Source organism: Procambarus clarkii, unplaced genomic scaffold (assembly GCF_040958095.1).
Source record: "Procambarus clarkii isolate CNS0578487 unplaced genomic scaffold, FALCON_Pclarkii_2.0 HiC_scaffold_2288, whole genome shotgun sequence".
NCBI classification, from domain to species: Eukaryota; Metazoa; Arthropoda; class Malacostraca; order Decapoda; family Cambaridae; genus Procambarus; species Procambarus clarkii.
The window spans coordinates 880-12,931 of record NW_027191295.1 but is presented as its reverse complement, the minus strand read 5'-3'; the positions used below and the strand labels follow the sequence as shown (position 1 = coordinate 12,931).

Genomic DNA, 12,052 nt, shown 5'->3' with positions numbered 1-12,052 from the left:
TTAGGGGGGGACAACTAGCTCCCGTTTTCTGGTGCCTTGGGTGGGGCGCGATGCTGATTAAAGATAAAAGACAACATCTGGTGTGAGCCCCAGGGCACACCCAGCTGAGGGCTGCTGTCTCCGTGGGTGCTCAGAAAAGGACGAAATGTTGTCACAGATCCGATTCCTTGCCTTCACTGCTAGTCTGGTCATAACGATTTCAATGCCATGCAGCTGGGTCTAGCCCTGGCACTTTACCTCATACTGAAAACCCTTCCTCTCACCCCCACTAATTCTTCCCCTATCCCACTTCCACGCTCACCCATAGGGTATCTGACCTATATTTAAATGAATGAATGAATGCATTCGTCAATTCGATTCACACAACTTCAACACCATGACTGGACGCGGCAAGGGAGGCAAGGGACTCGGAAAGGGTGGCGCCAAGCGTCATCGTAAGGTGCTACGTGACAACATCCAGGGCATCACCAAGCCCGCTATTCGTCGCTTAGCTCGTCGTGGCGGCGTGAAGCGTATTTCGGGTCTCATCTACGAAGAGACCCGTGGCGTCCTGAAGGTGTTCCTCGAGAACGTCATCCGTGATGCTGTAACCTACACGGAACACGCCAAGAGGAAGACCGTCACTGCTATGGACGTGGTGTACGCTCTGAAGCGCCAGGGTCGTACCCTCTACGGATTCGGCGGATAAGAGCTTGGCTAATCCATCGATTCCACCCACCACCACCTCAAAACGGGACCTAATTAGGTCCCTATACTTTTTTTACTGAAGGGCTTAATAGACGATAACATAAATTGTTTTGATATCAGCTAGCACATTGGGTCTTATGAAATCTATTTTTTATCCTCGCATGCTTAAAGGGACTCTGATTGGGGAGGGAGGGGGGGGGGGGGGGGAAGGTTTGTTACGTTATATACTAGCAGAGCAGGATCATTGGTGGGGGGGGGGGGGGTGAGGGGGAGAGAGAGAGAGAGAGAGAGAGAGAGAGAGAGAGAGAGATCTTTCCCAACTCTTCCTTTTTACATGAGTGAGCTACCCGTTTTATTCATTTTATCCTTCTCAGAGCTGTTTTGATAGTATCCAAATGATGGTAAATGAAAAGGGAGGACACGAATATCTACCCAGAATTCAGGACTGGCAATCGATATGCATGTTTGAGTGCGAATCTTTTTCTCTCTCAACTTAGGTATACGTTTATGTCGTACCTAAAAGCGAGAACCACACTATTGGGACAAGTATGCAAGGCCCAATTTTCCTAACAAGCACAGTTAATTTTGTTATTTTCGAACATTTCTTTCCAAATTGGTTTATCCAATTAACAGTATTATATTAAGATCATGAATTGCTGGGTTAGGTTAGGTTAGGTTAGCTTAGCTTAGGTTAGGTTAGGTTAGGTTAGGTTAGGTTAGGTTAGGTTAGCTTGGGTTAGCTTAGGTTAGGTTAGGTTAGCTTAGCTTGGGTTAGCATAGGTTAGGTTAGGTTTGATTACATTTCTATGTTAGATTTAACTCAAATTCAAAACAATTGCAGTCATTCGGCTTGTTAGTCAACTTGCCTCTAATAGGGGCAATTTGTCTAACAAGACTATTTAGTTTTGTGTGCATATATATATATATATATATATATATATATATATATATATATATATATATATATATATATAATATATATATATATATATATATATATATATTATAGCTTCAAGACTCCGAACCAATATAGAAGCATCAAGAGGAAGTGCTTGTGTTATGGGCCAATAGGCCTTCTGCAGTTACTTCCATTCTTATGTTTTTATTCCCATTGGTTCGTGTTTTATCTTGTGTAAATGTCAATCACCTTACCCAAAACTTTGGTACCATATCACCTCACCCATGTGTATATATAAATATATATATATATATATATATATATATATATATATATATATATATTATATATATATATATATATAATATACAGAGTAAATCTACCCCAAAAGTAATGATTTATTTGTCTACAAAACTAAACTCTTTTTGGAATCATATGAGGCCCCTCCACTGAGGGGGGAGGCCTGGATGTTTATTGTCATGTGTATTCATGCTGCTTGCATGTCGTCGTTTATTTTGCCTTTGTTGTTTTCTTGACAGCTTTCTTTGCCTTGGGTGGTTTGGGAGATTTTGAAGCTCTCTTTATTTTGGGCTTTTTGTTCCCAACAACAAGCTGCTGCTGCTGCTGCTTCTTTTTCAAGGCTGTAGGTGGTTTGTTGCTTGTGGCGGCTTTCTTGGGAGTTACCACGGCCTTCTTTGCTGCTGTAGATGGTTTCTTGGTTGTGGTGGCTTTCTTGGGAGTTAGAACGGCCCTCTTCTCTGCTACGGCCAGCTTGAATGATCCACTAGCTCCACTTCCCTTGGTCTGAACAAGAATGCCGTCAGCCACTGCTTTCTTGAGAAATCTTCGGATGTAAATGGCGATCTTGGCAGCCTCGACTTTGTTGTTGGCAACAACGTACTTCTTGATTGCTTGTAGAGACGAGCCCTTACGGTCTTTGAGTGCTGCGACCGCGGCTAGAACCATTTGACTAGTTTTCGGGTGAGCAACCTGGACGCGAGGTTTCCTGGTGGTGGCCACCACAGCAGCAGCAGCCGCAGCCTTCTTGGTAGGCTTTGCTTCTACCATGATGATGAGATAACCAAGGTGATGAGAGACGCTCAGACAGTCACGGGGGAATGATGCTGCCGCCGCTTGAGCCGAACCTATTTATGTGCCGGCACGGTACAGAAGCTGCAACCTGGCAACTCGTCCACCAATCACGACGGTTGGTTTTACGGCTCCGAAACCTGGATCCCATATCTTCTCTAAAATAGAAGCATTTGTTCATGTTCTTTGTAAAAGTATCATAAAGCAGGACAGATGAGACAAATATCATAAAAACTGAAGAGCAGATGAGCACACACATGTTTGTATTACAAAAGAAAATCCACAAATTCATTAGAAATTGGCAGGGCAGGCTGAGGAAGTAGGTAGATGTAAAATGTCTGTAAATGGCGAAAGAACATAAACCCAAGACTGAATAAACGATGTTAAATATCCATGCCAAGGAGACAAAAATATGTTAGGATACAATTACCATTAAGACACCACAAGCAGGTCCGTATCCTGCCGCGATGACTTAAAAGAGTTGGTTATTAGCCACAATGTGTAGGCAGTCTCATGCCAACGGCCATACCACGTTGAGAACACCGCTTCTCGTCCGATCAGCGAAGTTAAGCAACGTTGGGTTTGGTTAGTACTTGGATGGGTGACCGCCTGGGAACACCAAATGCTGTTGGCAATAATGTTTTTTGTTTTGTTTTGTTTTGTTTCGTTTGTTTTTGTTTGAATGGCTGGCTCCACGGGAAATTCACGGAGTTGTGTGGAATAAGGCCTGGTAAAATGAATTAATATGTATGTCATGTTTAAAACAAACTCGCTTAATATAGATATTGTGTGAGGCTTTATACAAAAACAAACAACCAAAACAAAACATGTTGTATATATATATAGCTTAATCCGGGTTTGAACTCGCAACTCCAAGAATACGCATCACTTATATACACTTTACCACTGGACCACTGCTGCAGGACACAAGCTTGATGCTGAGGTATCAATTTAATGACGTAAATGCCATTTCCACAAATAAATGATAATTAAAAAGTATTTGTATGTACAAATCTTTTCTGTTTAAAAGGCTACAATATCAGTTACTGATATAATTTGTGTTAATGTTTCTATACCCACAAGAAGGCATATTTTTGCTTATATGTAAAGGGTACGGAGAACGAATCCACAGACCATCATTCCCCTCCCTTCCCCCCCCCCCCCCCCCCCCCAACTCCCACCTACTACCACCACCACCACCACCACCAATCACCACCAATCACCACCAATCACCACCAATCACCACCAATCACCACCACCACATCTAACCGAAAACCCCCTAACACATCAACCCTCCCCCCAATCAACAGGCGAAATAATAACCCTCAAATGCCTGCCTGCCTGCCTGCCTGCAAGCCAATACTAACGGTCTTCTCAGAAAGAAAATCTCTTTGTATCTGTATTACTTGATGAAATGTATGATTCTAATAATGAAAATAAATTTTGATGTCGGTTGTATGAGCATAATGACCAATATGCACATGATATGAATGAATTAAATAGTGTAGTTTTAAGTAATTAGGTTGTAGACACATTAAGCGGATATGATATTTGACGCGTCCAGAACTGGTGATTTTTGGTTTAGTTTTAAATGCACCACCACCACCACCACCACCATTGCTTCCCCAGAGCCTAATTAAGGACCGGTAAAAGGAGTCAATATGTATGTCATCTATAAAACCAAAGAATGAATAAAAAAACACACACACAAACCTACATAATAGTATTAGGAAGATTGTATGGCAAAAAAAAAAAAGTATTATTCCCATTGGGTCGTTTGAACTCGCGACTTCCAAAATACCAGCCACACACCTTACCACCCAGCCACCATAGAGTTGGTATAATTGTGCAACTTTAGTTATAAAAGTAAAGTTCTTATTGTCTCAAATCTTATTGTCTGTTCTATGAAAAGGCATGATGTAAATTATGTATTTTTTGAATGATTGAATTGTAGGCACATTAAGCGGATTCGATATTTGATATATCCAGAAAAGGTGATTTCTGTTCAGTTTTAAAATGCATCACCGTTAACGCTAAAGGACTGGTAAAACGACTCGATGTTTGTCATTTTTAAAATAAACACTAAAACTAGGCCCTTAACATATATAATGTTTGAATATAAATTGAATGCATATAAATACAAAGTGGGAGTGGCTGGCTGGCTGGCTGGCTGGCTGGCTGGCTGGCTGGCTGGCTGGCTGCCTGCCTGCCTGCCTGCCTGCCTGCCTGCCTGCCTGCTGGCTGGCTGGCTGGCTGGCTGGCTGGCTGGCTGGCTGGCTGGCTGGCTGGCTGGCTGGCTGGCTGCTGCCTGCCTGCCCGCCCGCCCGCCCGCCCGCCCGCCCGCCCGCCTGCTTGCCTTGCCTTGCCTTGCCTTGCCTTGCCTGTCCTGTCCTGTTATTGCCTTGCCTTGCCTTGCCTTGCCTTGCCTTGCCTTGCCTTGCCCTGCCCTGCCCTGCCTTGGCTGCAGCTGGCTGGCTGGCCGTAAATCAACTCTTAACAACACCATACCACACCACACCATCACTCATCACCCATCACCCACCACCGGCCCCAGTCTCCCAGCCTCTCTTATATACCCGAGCAGGCCCTTTAAATTATTTGAATTGTTGCACTTCGGCCAATGGCAGGCACGATCGCTGCTGCTCAAACATATTCTGGTTCACAAGTATTATAATATATTATATTATATTATATATATATATATATATATATATATATATATATATATATATATATATATATATATATATATATATATATATATATATATATATTCATGAAACACATTAAAACCTTGATCATTTATTCATTCATTACGTCTAGTGAAGAATTGCTTTTGTTCATTTGTATGATTAAAAATTAATATAATATGAATTCCTCGCTTAAAGTAAAATATAAAATATATATTGGATTTATATGATTGGTTAATATTCCAAGTGATGCTGAATATCCCCTATAATTTTGTTTTGTTTGTTTGTTATGTACACATTCCAAATGAAATCAATATAAATGTTATTATTAATGTTTGAAAGTTGATTGTCTACTTGAATCTCTCTATTAAAGTGTGTGTGGCTCCGGATGGAGCCTGGTTATGGTATTTGTCGTGGTGGGTGGCAGAAGTGCTTACTTCTTCTCTGTCTTCTTTGGCAAAAGAACTGCCTGAATGTTTGGAAGAACACCTCCCTGTGCAATGGTTACGCCAGACAGAAGTTTGTTGAGTTCTTCGTCGTTGCGGATGGCCAACTGCAAGTGACGTGGGATGATACGGGTCTTCTTGTTGTCACGTGCGGCATTACCGGCGAGCTCCAGAACTTCGGCAGCGAGGTATTCCATGACGGCTGCCAGGTAGACAGGAGCGCCAGCACCGACGCGTTCGGCGTAGTTGCCCTTACGCAGCAGACGGTGAATTCTGCCCACGGGGAACTGAAGTCCGGCCCTGCTGGAGCGAGACTTTGACTTGCCCTTCACTTTGCCTCCCTTGCCGCGTCCTGACATTGCTGCTGCTGTTGTGGGTTTGTGGTGTTTTATGCCGCCCCGCAGATCGAGCTTCGTGTTATATACCCCGCTCAGGATCAAGGGAGCCCGCCACTGACCAATCAGCGCGCTCCGCCACGCGACCCGCTCTGAGCTGAGTCGCGAGCGGGATATAAAAGGAAAGCTCGCCTCGCGCAAAAGTTCATTATTGTATCGCAACGCCAGCCAGCACGAGCATCATCATGCCACCCAAGGCATCTGGAAAGGCTGCCAAGAAGGCCGGAAAGGCCCAGAAGGCCATTGCCAAGGGCGATAAGAAAAAGAAGCGCAGGAGGAAGGAGAGCTACAGCATCTACATCTACAAAGTGCTGAAGCAGGTCCACCCCGACACTGGTATCTCTTCCAAAGCCATGTCGATCATGAACTCGTTCGTGAACGACATCTTCGAGCGCATCGCCGCCGAGGCTTCTCGCCTGGCCCACTACAACAAGCGTTCCACCATTACCAGTCGGGAGATCCAGACGGCTGTAAGGCTCCTGTTGCCCGGAGAACTGGCCAAGCACGCCGTCTCTGAGGGCACTAAGGCCGTCACCAAGTACACCTCCTCCAAGTAAACGGCTTACTTACTGCCCTGTGGTGGTGGCTTGGCCTCAAACCAACAAACTCGGCTCCATTGGAGCCACACTTTAATTTCTAAAGAGATTGTGAGTGTTAGACACCAATACTATTATAACAAAAACCTCTGTCACTGAAAGCAAATAGCTATAAAATGAGAATATTTATGAAACTGTCTGTGTGTGTTTCTCTCTCTCAGTCTCTGTCTGTCTGTCTGTCTGTCTGTCTCTGTCTTGTCTGTCTCTGTCTTGTCTGTCTGTCTGTCTGTCTGTGTCTCTCTCTCTCTCTCTCTCTCTCTCTCTCTCTCTCTCTCTCTCTCTCTCTCTCTCTCTCTCTCTCTCTCTCTCTCTCTCTCTCTCTCTCTCTCTCAACACATATAAGCACTCGGTATCTTTTTTTTTTCTAGAGATTAGAGATTCATTGTTATGTTCCACATTAGGATTACTATGCAGGCCACCCTCTTAGGTTTGAAAATGTCAAGAAAACGGTTAATTTAAAATGTCATCTCCTAACTTAACAGATTAAGCCAGAGGACCGAAAACAGAATAAAACAGGACTGGACAGTATGTCACTTATACAAGCTGCTTTTATTTCTAGTACAGTATGACAATTTTTATTTTGGGGGGGGGGGGGGGGGGTGGGTGATCCTTGACAGTGCATAAGAGCGAAAAGCGACGGCGTTTTGTTTGTAAGAGAACAGGTTGTACTACAAATGACTTGATTTATTGATATCACGTGTATGTATGACACCTAAATTAGTGTATTTGTTTATTTATTTATTTATTTATTATATGTGTAGATGAAGGTTAATTCATATGACTGATGCTAGGAATGTCTGAAATCTCCTTAGAAGGATATTTTGGCCCTGAGAAGGGCCGAGTTTGGTGTATACTAGGGTGGTCGATTTAGCTTATGCACGCTCTCCACGGATACGGCGAGCAAGCTGAATGTCCTTTGGCATGATGGTGACACGCTTGGCGTGGATGGCACAGAGGTTAGTGTCCTCGAAGAGACCGACCAGGTAAGCCTCGGATGCCTCCTGTAAAGCCATGACGGCAGACGACTGGAAGCGAAGATCGGTCTTGAAGTCCTGGGCAATCTCGCGCACCAGACGCTGGAAGGGAAGTTTCCTGATGAGCAACTCGGTGCTCTTCTGGTAACGACGGATCTCACGCAGGGCGACCGTTCCGGGCCTGTAACGGTGAGGCTTCTTCACACCCCCTGTGGCAGGAGCAGACTTGCGTGCTGCCTTGGTGGCCAGCTGCTTACGAGGAGCCTTGCCTCCCGTGGACTTGCGAGCAGTCTGCTTGGTGCGAGCCATGGTGAACAACTGTGGTTTGTGATGGCCGGCGCCGAAAAATTTTTGCTTATATACGCCGTCTCGAGGCGCTTGCTCGAGCGCCATTGGCTGCTCGACTCGCCTACGTCACCCCGTTGCCCCTCCCCTCCTTCCTCTGGCTGCAGCCAACAGGCGGCTCACCTCAATCACTATTATCGCTGATTTTGCTCTATTTTTTGGATTTGTGCAAAAGTCATTTCACAGGGACGTGAAACAGACGAGTAGGCAACTGCAGTTTTGAAAGCGTTGTGAGAAAGCCGTGTCTACTCGACCACAAGCGTAAAGTAAGGGCAGGCAGGAGTTGCAATGCTACTAGTACGTCCGCTTGATGGGATATAGTCGGGAAATCGTGCGGGCATTCGTCAATTCGATTCACACAACTTCAACACCATGACTGGACGCGGCAAGGGAGGCAAGGGACTCGGAAAGGGTGGCGCCAAGCGTCATCGTAAGGTGCTACGTGACAACATCCAGGGCATCACCAAGCCCGCTATTCGTCGCTTAGCTCGTCGTGGCGGCGTGAAGCGTATTTCGGGTCTCATCTACGAAGAGACCCGTGGCGTCCTGAAGGTGTTCCTCGAGAACGTCATCCGTGATGCTGTAACCTACACGGAACACGCCAAGAGGAAGACCGTCACTGCTATGGACGTGGTGTACGCTCTGAAGCGCCAGGGTCGTACCCTCTACGGATTCGGCGGATAAGAGCTTGGCTAATCCATCGATTCCACCCACCACCACCTCAAAACGGGACCTAATTAGGTCCCTATACTTTTTTTACTGAAGGGCTTAATAGACGATAACATAAATTGTTTTGATATCAGCTAGCACATTGGGTCTTATGAAATCTATTTTTTATCCTCGCATGCTTAAAGGGACTCTGATTGGGGAGGGAGGGGGGGGGGGGGGGAAGGTTTGTTACGTTATATACTAGCAGAGCAGGATCATTGGTGGGGGGGGGGGGGGGGGAGGGGGAGAGAGAGAGAGAGAGAGAGAGAGAGAGAGAGAGAGAGAGATCTTTCCCAACTCTTCCTTTTTACATGAGTGAGCTACCCGTTTTATTCATTTTATCCTTCTCAGAGCTGTTTTGATAGTATCCAAATGATGGTAAATGAAAAGGGAGGACACGAATATCTACCCAGAATTCAGGACTGGCAATCGATATGCATGTTTGAGTGCGAATCTTTTTCTCTCTCAACTTAGGTATACGTTTATGTCGTACCTAAAAGCGAGAACCACACTATTGGGACAAGTATGCAAGGCCCAATTTTCCTAACAAGCACAGTTAATTTTGTTATTTTCGAACATTTCTTTCCAAATTGGTTTATCCAATTAACAGTATTATATTAAGATCATGAATTGCTGGGTTAGGTTAGGTTAGGTTAGCTTAGCTTAGGTTAGGTTAGGTTAGGTTAGGTTAGGTTAGGTTAGCTTAGCTTGGGTTAGCTTAGGTTAGGTTAGGTTAGCTTAGCTTGGGTTAGCATAGGTTAGGTTAGGTTTGATTACATTTCTATGTTAGATTTAACTCAAATTCAAAACAATTGCAGTCATTCGGCTTGTTAGTCAACTTGCCTCTAATAGGGGCAATTTGTCTAACAAGACTATTTAGTTTTGTGTGCATATATATATATATATATATATATATATATATATATATATATATATATATATATATATATATATATATATATATATAATATATATATTATAGCTTCAAGACTCCGAACCAATATAGAAGCATCAAGAGGAAGTGCTTGTGTTATGGGCCAATAGGCCTTCTGCAGTTACTTCCATTCTTATGTTTTTATTCCCATTGGTTCGTGTTTTATCTTGTGTAAATGTCAATCACCTTACCCAAAACTTTGGTACCATATCACCTCACCCATGTGTATATATAAATATATATATATATATATATATATATAATATATATATATATATATATATAATATATATATATATATAATATACAGAGTAAATCTACCCCAAAAGTAATGATTTATTTGTCTACAAAACTAAACTCTTTTTGGAATCATATGAGGCCCCTCCACTGAGGGGGGAGGCCTGGATGTTTATTGTCATGTGTATTCATGCTGCTTGCATGTCGTCGTTTATTTTGCCTTTGTTGTTTTCTTGACAGCTTTCTTTGCCTTGGGTGGTTTGGGAGATTTTGAAGCTCTCTTTATTTTGGGCTTTTTGTTCCCAACAACAAGCTGCTGCTGCTGCTTCTTTTTCAAGGCTGTAGGTGGTTTGTTGCTTGTGGCGGCTTTCTTGGGAGTTACCACGGCCTTCTTTGCTGCTGTAGATGGTTTCTTGGTTGTGGTGGCTTTCTTGGGAGTTAGAACGGCCCTCTTCTCTGCTACGGCCAGCTTGAATGATCCACTAGCTCCACTTCCCTTGGTCTGAACAAGAATGCCGTCAGCCACTGCTTTCTTGAGAAATCTTCGGATGTAAATGGCGATCTTGGCAGCCTCGACTTTGTTGTTGGCAACAACGTACTTCTTGATTGCTTGTAGAGACGAGCCCTTACGGTCTTTGAGTGCTGCGACCGCGGCTAGAACCATTTGACTAGTTTTCGGGTGAGCAACCTGGACGCGAGGTTTCCTGGTGGTGGCCACCACAGCAGCAGCAGCCGCAGCCTTCTTGGTAGGCTTTGCTTCTACCATGATGATGATGAGATAACCAAGGTGATGAGAGACGCTCAGACAGTCACGGGGGAATGATGCTGCCGCCGCTTGAGCCGAACCTATTTATGTGCCGGCACGGTACAGAAGCTGCAACCTGGCAACTCGTCCACCAATCACGACGGTTGGTTTTACGGCTCCGAAACCTGGATCCCATATCTTCTCTAAAATAGAAGCATTTGTTCATGTTCTTTGTAAAAGTATCATAAAGCAGGACAGATGAGACAAATATCATAAAAACTGAAGAGCAGATGAGCACACACATGTTTGTATTACAAAAGAAAATCCACAAATTCATTAGAAATTGGCAGGGCAGGCTGAGGAAGTAGGTAGATGTAAAATGTCTGTAAATGGCGAAAGAACATAAACCCAAGACTGAATAAACGATGTTAAATATCCATGCCAAGGAGACAAAAATATGTTAGGATACAATTACCATTAAGACACCACAAGCAGGTCCGTATCCTGCCGCGATGACTTAAAAGAGTTGGTTATTAGCCACAATGTGTAGGCAGTCTCATGCCAACGGCCATACCACGTTGAGAACACCGCTTCTCGTCCGATCAGCGAAGTTAAGCAACGTTGGGTTTGGTTAGTACTTGGATGGGTGACCGCCTGGGAACACCAAATGCTGTTGGCAATAATGTTTTTTGTTTTGTTTTGTTTTGTTTCGTTTGTTTTTGTTTGAATGGCTGGCTCCACGGGAAATTCACGGAGTTGTGTGGAATAAGGCCTGGTAAAATGAATTAATATGTATGTCATGTTTAAAACAAACTCGCTTAATATAGATATTGTGTGAGGCTTTATACAAAAACAAACAACCAAAACAAAACATGTTGTATATATATATAGCTTAATCCGGGTTTGAACTCGCAACTCCAAGAATACGCATCACTTATATACACTTTACCACTGGACCACTGCTGCAGGACACAAGCTTGATGCTGAGGTATCAATTTAATGACGTAAATGCCATTTCCACAAATAAATGATAATTAAAAAGTATTTGTATGTACAAATCTTTTCTGTTTAAAAGGCTACAATATCAGTTACTGATATAATTTGTGTTAATGTTTCTATACCCACAAGAAGGCATATTTTTGCTTATATGTAAAGGGTACGGAGAACGAATCCACAGACCATCATTCCCCTCCCCTTCCCTCCCCCCCCCCACCCCCCCCCCCCCCCCCCCCCAACTCCCACCTACTACACCACCACCACCACCACCACCAATCACCACCAATCACCACCAATCACCACCAATCACCA

At 43.9% G+C, this 12,052-nt stretch overlaps 2 non-coding genes across 2 annotated transcripts; both read left to right on the top strand.

Annotated features, from left to right (window-relative positions):
• The first annotated feature begins 3,189 nt into the window (after positions 1-3,189).
• On the top strand, positions 3,190-3,308 carry LOC138362656 (5S ribosomal RNA). Its single transcript, XR_011227855.1, has one exon. It is a non-coding gene; the product is annotated as a 5S ribosomal RNA (ribosomal RNA).
• A 7,996-nt stretch (positions 3,309-11,304) lies between these two features.
• LOC138362655 (5S ribosomal RNA) lies at positions 11,305-11,423 on the top strand. The gene has a single exon (XR_011227854.1). It is a non-coding gene; the product is annotated as a 5S ribosomal RNA (ribosomal RNA).
• The last annotated feature ends 629 nt before the right edge of the window (positions 11,424-12,052 follow it).